Here is a 12,822-nt window from a genome sequence, read left to right as displayed (position 1 = left end):
CATCGAGAAGACTGCAGGGAGCAGCTCGGGACAAATTCAATTTGAGTTTGGTGTTGTAAAACATGACAAAGTGTACTAACTTTTTCTAAATAGCCCAACACTGGTCTCTCAGAGCTTTCTGCGATCCAGTAGTTTTGTGCCCAGCACTCTTTACAACGACCACTTCACAGGGCATCCACTTGCCCCTGCAGATAAATCATTTCACAGCTCCACAGCTCATTGGTAGAATCCAGAGAGCCCTTACATTTAAAACCAGGCATTACTAACTTTAAATGTGCACAGGAAGCTTCTTAAAAACCACTGTTTACAACCTGTAGTGTAACCTCATTTCTGGACACCACCACCAAGGCAAATGCCTTGAAACAGCCCTGATCTTATGACACAACTCAAATACAGCTCAGGGAAAAAAAATAAGAGACCACTTAAAAAAGATGAGTTCCTTTGATTTTACCAAAATGAAAACCTCAGGAATATAATCAAGAGTGGAATAAAGTTATCCAAAAGCAGCGTGTAAGACTGGTGGAGATCATGCCAAGATGAAAACTGTGATTAAACACCAAGGTAATTCCACCAAATATTGATTTCTGAACTCTTAAAACTTTCTGAATATGAACTTGTTTTCTTTGCATTATTTGAGGTTTGAAAGCTCTGCATATTTTTTGCTATTTCAGTAGTTTCTCATTTTCTGCAAATAAATGCTCTAAATGACAATATTTTTATTTGAAATGTGGAAGAAAAGTTGTTCAAAGTTTATAAGATAAAACAACAATGTTCATTTTCTATAAATAGCAAAATCAGAGAAACTAATTCAGAAACAGAAGTGGTTTCTTATTTTATTCCAGTGCTGTATAATATTATTGTAGATTATTAACAAATACCAAATATTTTTCTTGTGACAAACTGAGCATCCTGGGGGGGCAAAATAGCACTTTAGGACCAGGACTGAAAACAATTGTTAATTAAATAACTAATTGTATCTAGAAAAGACACTGCCCTGAAAAATTCCTTACTTGTCTGCTCCCGTACCCTCAAACCATAGCTCTCTATAAAGAAAAAATATCGTATGGTAATTGTTCTGAAAGCTGCAGTGATAGATTTTACACACTTCATAAGCATTTGTGCGGCCATTGTCTGTCCCTTGTGAAGTTTGGAAATGATGAGCAGTGGGGAGGTTACAGAAATGTGTCATGCAGACTGATTTTCAGTCCCTCCTCTTTCATGCTGAGACCACAGGCCATTTCCATCATGTGTTCTGCATGTGTTTTAGTGCCAAGCTGTTTTTTTGTTGTAATCAGTAATAAATAACTTATCAATACACATTTTCAACCGTGCTTCTGCTGGAAGCACACATGAAAACACATCACGCCGCAGGAACCAGGCTGTGTGAAATTTAGGTCAGAATCACTCAAGGCCTCCATTTATCTCAGCGGTTTGTTGCATTAAATTAACTGTAGTTGTGCCTTGAAAATGTCTCTGTTTGCATCGTATCCCGCTGTTCACCCCAACGAGCCTGCCGTTAGAGGGCAGCCGAAATATCAGCCACAGCTGATAATTTGAGAAAACTACAGTTGGAGAAGAAACCATATGTATTTATAAGCCAGAAAAATACACAACATAGCCAAACATTTATGCATTATAACTACCAACTGCCCACATGTGAAATCCAGCAGAATAAAAACAAAAATAAAGCAATAAAATGAGCAACTGTTACAAAAGTTTTTTTTTAGTTTTTACATAAGAGTCTTTATATTTACATACTGTAAACACCATAAAATATGTTGAAATATGGTGTTGATACTGAAGAGCAGCTCATCACCTTCACACTTGAAGCTTAATATGGGCACAATTGGGTAGGATCAGAATAGAGTGTACAGTGTACCTAATGAAGATACGAAAATTTAACTGTAACCCACTGACAAAAAAAAAAAACTACTAGTTACAGTATAAAAATAGGGATATTTTAATAATAATATTACAGCTTTATCAGGATCACTACTCTACTACACGTCATGTTTGTTGTGACTAGTGCTGTGCGATATGACGATAAATATCGTGGGGACGATAGAAGGTAAGTAGCACGAAAGACACTTTTCTATCGTCCCCACGATATTTATCGTCATATCGCACAGCACTAGTCACAACAAACATGACGTCTATCGTTTCTACAGTAATATAAAAACACATATAAAAAGTAGGCTACCATGGTCACTTTGCATAAACTCGGTATAAATAAATTGATAATAAAGTAATCTTCGCTATTTGACGGACACGTGCGGACACGCCGGTCCAGAAAGAGTTTGGATTAAGGAACCATATGCTTCTATGAGCTGTTTGGATGATGTCACAATAAGAAAAAATGTGTATAGAACCACCCTGACACTACCCCTTACCTGTCAACCCCAACCAGTGCCATTATGATCAGATAAGGGAGATGCAAATACTTTAAGTAATCAAGAATTTTGTGCTTCTATCGCAGTTGAGCATAAAGTAGCTTGTTAGTGTTTTTTCATTTAGCACAAGCTAATGTGTGGTAAACACAGTGTAGACACCATGTGGCGAACAACAGCTTATTTCGAGTGACAGGGCCCTTAAAACAGCACATTCTGAAAGGAAAGTGCAAAGATGTTCATGAACACGTTTTGTATAGCCCATAGACATATTCTAATCTAACGTGTAAAAAAGGTTTAATAAGTCTCCTTCAAAGAATAAAACTAGTACACAGTATTTGAAATACCCTATTGCAGTCACACAGTTATGACCTAATTCGCTAACTATTGGGGTGAAGCAAAAATGTTCCTAATGTTTTAATGCTTGATAATTGTTACTGAATAATTTTATACATTCCAGGTGCATTCCAACACTGCAGCATGGGATAGTCCCCTTCTGGCCTTAGAGCCGGTGTAACATCCTTAGGTACATCTCTGCACTGGACATGTCCCTTTTACTGTACCTTCAGAGCAGCTGTTTGCTCAGCTCCCTAAGTCCTCGGCCTCCTCACAGCTCAAACGTACTAGAGCAGGTGTCTGGAGCAGCCCATTTACCTTATCTCCAGCAGCAAGGCTCAGCCCAGCGAGCTTGACCTTGAGAGGTAATTTGATGGATCAATATTTGCTGGGCTTGAAGGTGAATGAGGAGCGAGGGTGGATTGCTCGACTGGGTGCGGATTAATTTAATTTAGAAAGCTTGGCGGAAGAATCTGTAAGTCCATTTCATGTGAGGAACACGTCGATGGGGATAACCAAATCGAAAGAGCGTGGAATATTTTACAATTCCTACCTCTTATGCCCCGAGGGAATATTAGCGCTGAGCACTCATCTCAGTAGCTCAGCAGGATGAGATCCAATGCATGATGTTAACTGGCTCCACATTAGCATTTTGGGACGGATTCTTGCAATAGTCTTCTGATTCTGTTTTAGAATTTCTCTTTTACAGACATCGGGTCAAAGAAAGTGGGCAATATGAGGTACAAACATTTACTGAATCTGGAGTCTTTTCATCTGTGAAGATATAATCTATGCACAGAATCAAAAAGCAGCTATTACCCCAACAGAATGTGCTGTGCAGATCAGACCAGCCTTTGTTAAGATACCTGGCTAAAGCATAACAGAGAAAAAAAGAACATAGTCTGAAAAAGCCTCATTGCATTGTAAGCACATTCACTGTTTGTGTTTCTTTCACTGTTTCTTTTGTTGAAGCCCTTCAGGTGGTAGAAAATACAGAATACAGTCGGAGAAGTGGGAGGGGAGCCATTTTCTGCGAGATAGAAAAAGATGTGGACAAGATTTCGTCCACTTACAAGCCTATATAGTGTAACTGCATTGAGTAGAATGTGCAGACAGAGAGTCAACAACAGAAAAACAAGAAAATTAGACACCAAACAGCTCTTCTTCGCAAAGTACAAAACCAGACAAAACGTTTGTCAGGCTGCTGCCTTGAGTCTCTCTGCAAAGAAATCACAATAAGAGCTCACAATGTGTTTTTATTGATGATGCCCTACCTGCACCAAGTTTAGAGTTTGAACTGAAACCAAGCCTGAGAAAACAAGCCAGCCAAAAAAGAACTGAAACAACAACTACAAAATGATGTAAGACCTTGAATATATAACAAAATATACAAGACATGCCAAAAGTTGTGAAATAAAAAGTATGTAAACTGATCCTGAAGTGTATACTGTAAGTTGTGAGATGTTTTCTTGTGTGTGAGGTTGAATACTGGCATGGCGAACATGCTCATGTCAAGGTGGCGTGAATTTTTTTTAGAGTTTCTGGATAGTGTGTGGTATTGATTGATGATGACCGGCTGCATCTGGCCAAAACTGTCCAATGATTGAAATTACATCCACAAAACGTAGGGGACCTCCCAAACACACATATCTTACAGTTTTTTTTGCAGAATTTGTTAGCTTCCATGGAACATGGCAAAAGTCACGGGATCTGATACTAGTTTGTGCTCAGAGATACTTGAAATGTTACTGGTTTGGATAAACTGTTATCTAAAAGAATTTACTGTGCATCTCTTTATTAAGCAGACCTTGAGGCTGGATTCTTCAGCATGCAGAATAAAACAGATTTATGGTAACGCAGAGAAAAATAAATAAAAATACAAAAGAAAAAGAAAAAAAACTTTAAGAAAGTATATATTTCTAAAAAATCATTCAACTTAACCAGGCTGCACTGCAGACATGGCAACAAAAACACAATCCTTCCCATATCAAAGAAAACTACAAAAAAAATTACAAAAAGTTATTGAAAGCGAAGGTTAACCTTGATATACATTTGAAAGAATGTGTTCCTTCAGAGTACTTTTTTGAACAATGTATTGTTATACAGCGGTTATTCCAGAAGCTAAAAGAAAAATACTGTGGACACAAAAGGCATGTTATATTGATTCTGTTCCTTGACGGTCCTCTTTATTGAGCTGGAGCTGAAATCTGAACCACATGGAGGACCAAGTAATACTGATATTGCAATATATAATTTTCATTTGATTATTTATTATTGATACACTGTGTCAAATATCAATACTTTTTATTGAAACCTAGGCAATCCTGAATCAAATTGGCTTACTAAATTAAATGCATTATTACTTTATTATTATTAAAGTACAAGTAAAAGGTTTGGAGACATTAAATTTAGTGTTTTTCCATTATTTAAAAATATTTCTAGACTAAAGATTAATGACAGTCATCCAAACTATAAGCCTTATGAGGTAGAGTCACCTGGAATTGGCTTTCATGTAACAGCTGTGCTGATTTTGAATAATCTTGCACTCTTAATATTGTTGGTAAGAGTTGGTATCAAATAAATAGCTCTATTTGAGTAATGTTCTATTCCATATTAGGACAAGAACTACTCAACTAAGTACATAAAAAAATACTTTAAGAAGTGACGGTCAGCCAAAACATTCCATCAGAAACATTATGATGAATCTGCCTCTCATCAGAACCGCCCCACGAAAGGAAGATCAAGGGTTTCCTTTGTCGCACAGGATAAGTTAATCAGAGTTACCAGCCCCAGAAACCGCTACACTTTTAAGTTACTACGATTCCTTATGTGTTACTTCATTGTCTGTATGACTTTATTATTAATTTAAGAACAAAAACATTGAAAAAGAATGAGTATCCTAACTTAATTCTTGTTTTTTACATCACAACAAGTTTTTTTTATCATCTTCAGTAACACACATATCAAAGTATCATACAGAATTGTCTTGTAATATACATATTAAATATCACAATCATAGTATCATAACATAATTGTTATGGCCGGCAATGTACTGTGCTATTGGATTGTGAAATGCCTTTTAATTCTCATTCCTACTGAGGACCAGTTTGAGAAGAGTACCCATGCTAATGTATTGAATATACTGTGAATGTGTCATGTATCAAATATAGCTATACAGCATTTCCATTCTCTATTTATTGCTTATTTCACATATATCTGCATGCGCAGCGAGGACGCCTGCTCGAGCTAAAAGGACTAGCCCACGCTCTCTGCATGCTGTTCTGATGCGAGGAGACTTTACTGCTGTGCAGATTTACGGTGGGCACCCTGAAGATAGATGCCAAGCTATAAAAACCTGTTTATGCCACTCATCTTTACCATTAGCGCAATGCAGATTTTTATCTCTCTGGAAGTAAAATGCATGTGTTTGCATTCGAATGTTGATAGACACTAGTTAAGGGAAAGCTCGTATCTGAGTGGTCCGGCACCTGACAGCCCCCTCTTAGCCGACAGAGATTCATAGATCAAATTCCAGACACACGAGGAACGAAGGTTGAGGTTGTCTCCCCACTTCCAGCACTATGTGTGTGTGTGTGTATGAGGCAGCGTTAAGGTGGTCCAGAACCCACCGCAGACGTTACCAGATTAATCACCGTGACAGCACTGATAAATGGAACCCCCTTAAGAGGCCCACTGTGCTCCGCCGGAGCCATGTAGAGACCATCATTAATTATCATTCACGGTGGCCTTATGGCCCAGATATCCGTCATCAGCTGGCTGCTGCCCTAACCCCGCTGCCCCCACCAAGGCCCACGCTCCTACACTCAGAGCCGGCTCTACGGTTTAACATACTGTGATTGCAGGCTGCGGTCGCCAAATGATGGATACAATGATGTTCTCAAGCCTACACAATTTTTACCCTGATAGATCTGTCTCCGTGATCGACTGTGTCTGTTTTTGACATTGTCTCACTGAAAGAAAGCATGTTAACACTGAATATTTTCATATTCATATTACTTTGCTATGTACCACAGACACAGCAGGACCACCCATTGCACTGTCAACTGTGGGCGGTAATGCCACATGTGTTGTATTCACACAGCACACATGACCATATTGATCAAGAATATTAAAAAGCAGACACCTTAAATAACTTTAGAAATGTACGATCCCATTCATCTGTCTCCCACTATCAACGAGAATTAAATAAAACCCTAACCCTTACCACCCCAATACTTGCTATAAACTATGACCATTATATTTTTCATAATCAAATAAAAACTAAACAAAAATGTCAAAGACTGATGAATAGGGAAATTATCTGTAATTAATGTTATTATTGACTAGGGGTGTGACGAGATTGTCAAGAGATTAAAACATAACAATATTTCTCATCAAGCTTAAGCCTGTCCCGCAAGAAGAAAAAATAAAAAAAACACTGGCAACACAGTAGCAACGGCGAAGAGGAAAATTTGGGCATTCACATAAAAGATAAAAGCACAATGCAAAAATGCCTTTTCAACTGCAAGTGACACACTTAGAGGTCTCAACTGCTTCCAGAAAATGTAGACATCCCTTAGCCCTGTACTGTATTTACAAAAATGGTATGCCTCTATTTGCACTTTCAGCATAGTTTTAATATGACTGATTATGGTAATACATAGTTAAGTTACAAGAGACTCAGGAGAAAAAAAAAAAAAAAAACAGAAAACATAGGCTTAATATGACTGGTGGTGGTTTGAACTTATTGTTTGTACTATATAGAATATAGATTAGGGGTGCAGGAAAAAATCGTTTCAAGCTCGAATCGCGAATCTAACATTGAACGATTCAGAATCGATTCTCATTTTCAAAAAAAAATATTTTTTTGGGTGAAACTACTGTCGCAGTTAAAAAGCTCCGCGCCATAGTAGGTGAGCTTCGTGGTACAGTTAAAGAGCTTCGCGGTAAAGTTAAAAAGCTCTGCGGTACAGTTTAAAAAGCTCCGCTGCACAGTTTAAAAGCTACGTGGTACAGTTTAAAATCTCCGAGCGTCAGTGCGCAACAGAGGGGTGTGCATGCTAAAATCTAGTGTATTTAGTATTTTCTCTGCTTGTTACGTAATTATAGCCTATCTTGTTCCACTCTTGATCTTGTGGCTGTGTTACATTGATAAGTGTTTTCCAGTTTTAACAATGTCTTCCTTTTAGAAATGAATTCAGGATTAGTTAACCATGCTAGAAATTAGCCATTCATTATTATGGCACTGTCACTATGTTGCAAAAAGATTAAATAAAGTAAGGAACCTAAGTTTATTGTTTTAAATAAATGTTCTATTTGTTTACATTGTCCTTTCATCTTTTTATCTTCTCACATGATTTAAACAAAATTATAGGCCATTTGATTTGAAAAATCGTTCCAGAATCGAAAATCGTTTTTGAATCGAATCGTGACCCCAAAAATCGGAATCGAATTGAATCGCCAGACACTGAGAGATTCGCACCCCTAATATAGATGGCAAAAATATATATTTTTTCAGGAGGAAAAATATAATTTTTGAAAGTTTTTTTTGAAAGCATTTTATTCTTCATCTGACACATTTAACCCCATTTATAAACTTTTTTATAATGACCATAGCTTTTTATTTGCTAAGACAATTAACCCTCAATAGAATAATTTTCATATTTGTTGAGTAAAAAATATTTTTGAGAGCTTTTTTGAGAGTCACTATTGATATATCCATAAATAAATAAGAACAACTGCTTGTCATAATTGCCTTATGTAACCTCATGTAACATAATGTTGCCCTGAGGCAACAAATAAAAAAAAAAACACTGTTTCAACAAAATAAAAATAATATAGCCACTATACTAATAAACACATTGAAAGGACAATGCAAAAATCAATTAAGTGTTTCATGCTATAGAGGCCATAAGAGACTCCATAAATAAATTAAATTCAGCAAGAAATACATTTAAAAATAAATGACCTTTACCAAATTTTAATTTGGGGAGATGATATTTCCAGAAAAAGATCTGAGAAATGCTAGACATCCAGTAGCAGATATACATTGTACACAGAAGTTACCAAAAAGGTAGAGACATTACAGTTAAAACCAAAAATTGCATCTTTACATTTACATCTTTATGTTCACCCTGTAATCTGTTTTATTGGATTATTTTTTTTAATTCTGAATAACAACATAAAAAAATTAAATGTTCTCCTTTTTTTAATGGATATTTGGAGCAATATGAATCTAGTTCTTATCTATATCTATAAATTTAGCTGATTATAATAATATGGTTAGATACAGTGAAATTAGCCATTCATTATTATGGCACTGTCACTATGTTGCAAAAAGATTAAATACAGAAAGGAACCTAATTTTATTGTTTTAAATAAATGTTCTGTTTGTTGTCCTTTCATCTTTTTATCTTCTCACATGATTTAAACAAAATTATAGGCCATTTGATTTGAAAAATCGTTCCAGAATCGAAAATCGTTTTTGAATCAAATCGTGACCCCAAAAATCGGAATCGAATTGAATTGCCAGACACTGAGAGATTCGCACCCCTAATATAGATGGCAAAAACATATATTTTTTCAGGAGGAAAAATATAATTTTTGAAAGCTTGGGGGTCCCTGTGGAAATATCAAATATAGCTGCATTTCTATTTTAAATACTCTTTTCTTTTTTTTTAAATACTGCATTTCTATTTTAAATACAGAGCAAGGAAGCAGCCAAAAAGGAGCGCAGAAGTGTTCTACCTGCATTAGCCTACCTGAATAAACACTTGTTTTAGTAAGTTTACAACAAGAATATGGCAAGAATATAAAGAACCAAATATAATTCTTTACATATTCTTGAACAAATACAGATTTTTATTATGACCCACTTGTACTTCTGATTGTATTGGACATAGACACGTTATATAAAAAAATAAATGAACAAATAAATACATTAAAAATAAGTTAGCTATGGTTTGGTATGGAGTAATAACCAAAAATGTGAGGGCAACACTGTGCAACAGAAGGATAATACACATAGCTATAAATACTAAATAAAAACACAAAATAACACAATTATAAAACATTAAACCCATAAAAATACATCAAGCATAACAAATTCGACTAAAGCTACACTAAAACTAATAATACCCAGTTAGTTAAGCTAGTTAACTTACTAGCTAGTTAACGGTTAGCCAACTAATTACTAACCTAAATCAAAATCACCTGTTTAAATGAACACTGGTGGCTACACGCGCTAAAAATTCCTTAATAAGCACAAAAATATTTATTTTACCTTCTCCAGACCTCAGTCTTAAGCCTAGTCTCAGTTTTCCGTGGTTTTGATCATTTTAAATCGTCATATTGAACCGTTTAAGCACAAATATCACCAGCGCTGAATCCCATAGAAAATACACTGTTAGCTTAGCATAGTCGTCTCGCGCTGCAGGTTTTAAATCACTGTACCTCTCATGATATCGCTCCTCACTCTCCACAATCTGCTCCGCAGCTCCAGCAGCTCAGCGCTTTATGTAAACGAGGGCTCTGCTTTATAAAACTACAGTTTTATCACCTAAATCCAGCTTTTATCAGACTTTTCCTCACTTTCTTACAGAGAACTCTGCTGCTGCTCACGACGCCGCTTCACCTGAGGGGAAGTACTGGCTCAAGGTCAGCAGTGTTTCCAGCAGTATTTAATTAATTTATTTATTTAATTTCCAAAAACAAAATAAAACACACAATAACATCCAAGATACAACCACAGAACAACCATAAAATCAGCTACACAAAATATTTATTTTAACAACACATTTTATTCTTCATCTGACACATTTAACCCCTTTATAAACTTTTTTATAATGACCACAGCTTTTTATTTGCTAAGACAATTAACCCTCAATAGAATAATTTTCATATTTGTTGAGTAAAAAATATTTTTGAGAGCTTTTTTGAGAGTCACTATTGATATATCCATAAATAAATAAGAACAACTGCTTGTCATAATTGCCTTGTTATGTAACCTTATGTAACATAATGTTGCCCAAATAAAAATAAAAACAAATAAAAAAAAAACACTGTTTCAGTAACAAAATAAAAATAATATAGCCACTATACTAATAAACACATTGAAAGGACAATGCAATAATCAATTAAGTGTTTCATGCTATAGAGGCCATAAGAGACTCCATAAATAAATTAAATTCAGCAAGAAATACATTTAAAAATAAATTACCTTTACCCAATTTTAATTTGGGGAGATGATATTTCCAGAAAAAGATTACAGTTAAAAACAAAAATTGCCTCTTTACATTTTATGTTCACCCTGTAATCTGTTTTATTTAATTTTTCTTTTTAATTCTGAATAACAACATTAAAAAAAATGTTCTCATTTTTATGGATATTTGGAGCAATATGAATCTAGTTCTTATCTATATCTATAAATTTAGCTGATTATAATAATATGGGTAGATACAGTGGTATGAAAAATTTGGGCACCCTTGATAATTTTCATGATTTTCCATTATAAATCTTTGGTTGTTGGGATCAGCAATTTTAGGTAAATATATCATATAGCTGAAGAACCCAGTAATATTTAAGAAGTGAAATGAAGTTTATAGGATTTAGAGAAAGTGTGCAATAATTATTTGGGTGTGCCCACATTTTGTTCATGTATTATGCTGATTTTTTTTTATTATTTCTCTGACATTATTAAAAAATACAAAACTTACAAAAAAGAAGTGGTTAAGATTTTCTCGACAATATCTCTGTAAAACAAGAATTCCAATATGATATTCCTCGTATAATATGATATTTTTCTTTTGTTATAGAATACATTCTCCATATTTTTATTAGAACAGTTTTTACTTCTAAAGTCTTGACCTTTAATATAAATCAAAGCTTTAAACTTGGAGATGGTGTAACATTGCAGAATAATACTACAGAACATTACCACTTCGAGAGACATACAAATAATCAAGGTAAGTATAACAGGCAGATTTAAGAGTACACACACTGCTGGTGATGATTATTTCTCATCATAATAACAAATAATATACAATAAAATATATACAACAATATAAATCTCACTATATATATATATATATATATATATATATATATATATATATATATATATATATATATATATATATATATATATATATATAATACCAGAGAATGTAACAATACTAAAAATATATGGTGGATATGCGGTAAATAGACAGCAAGTGAAAAAACAGTTCTTGAAGCTTACGTGTTGAAGCAATGTGTAAGAACCCGATACACTTTGATAATAACTGTGATGACTACACGACTGGGATAGAACATCCGCAAAAAACATCAAGCAGGTATTATGGGGTGCTTCGGGTAAGTAAAAAGTGCTCCAAAGAAGGACGACAATCAACCCATGAATCTGCAAAAGGGTCACGGGCATCCAAAGCTTACTAATGCACATGAGATGGGGAGCCAAATGAATGGAAGCCTGTTTGCTAAAGGATAGATGAAAAGGAAATAGCAACAAAATATTTCATTCTTCATGATTCATGATTTCTTATTATTTGTGAAAATATTTAATGGAAAAAAAATGTTAGGACTCTAGCTCTCGGAAGCTTATGATAAGGCTCAGCTCTGTACTTTAACTTCTATGGGAACATTCAAGCACCTTCAATCAGTAACAATGTGTCATGTAAATGTTATTTTTTACATTATACATAGAATGCACCACCTGCACACCTTAGTACAGTAACCCAGTATCTCAATCTTTCCATATATAACCTGTAGTTCTCATGGGGCACCAATTTTAGACCAGTCCATCAGCATATAATGATCTGGGAGGGGAAAGAACTCTGGCTGGAGTTCAGTGGACTTCCTCCTCTGATGTGTGAAGCCAGGAATGAGAGATATGTTGAGGGACTAGATTGGATGATTGGATGTGTTGAAAGTTGGTTATGTTGCAATAGGTTTGTCACCATTTAAATTATTCAATAAATAATTGCTATGGCTGCTACTGTTGTCCAGCAGACTAAGACACTGTCTATTTGGTCCAAGGATCTCCAGTGTGAAAAAAAGCATAGACAATAACTTTTATACACAGTGTTTACAAGAAATACTATAT

The 12,822-nt window shown here is 35.0% G+C and overlaps 1 long non-coding RNA gene across 2 annotated transcripts in view; it reads right to left on the bottom strand.

The window, feature by feature from the left end:
• The window catches only part of LOC111192373 (uncharacterized), a 33,322-nt gene extending 22,956 nt beyond the window's left edge, over nucleotides 1-10,366 (bottom strand). For both annotated transcript variants that reach the window (XR_007424564.1, XR_007424566.1), the window contains exon 1: nucleotides 10,176-10,366. This is a non-coding gene — a long non-coding RNA (uncharacterized LOC111192373). The remainder of the gene's footprint in view (nucleotides 1-10,175) is intronic.
• Nucleotides 10,367-12,822: the final 2,456 nt, after the last annotated feature.

Source organism: Astyanax mexicanus, chromosome 15, assembly GCF_023375975.1.
Source record: "Astyanax mexicanus isolate ESR-SI-001 chromosome 15, AstMex3_surface, whole genome shotgun sequence".
Lineage (NCBI taxonomy): Eukaryota > Metazoa > Chordata > Actinopteri > Characiformes > Acestrorhamphidae > Astyanax > Astyanax mexicanus.
The sequence above is the reverse complement of the archived record's forward strand: the minus strand, read 5'-3'. Positions and strand labels throughout refer to the sequence as shown.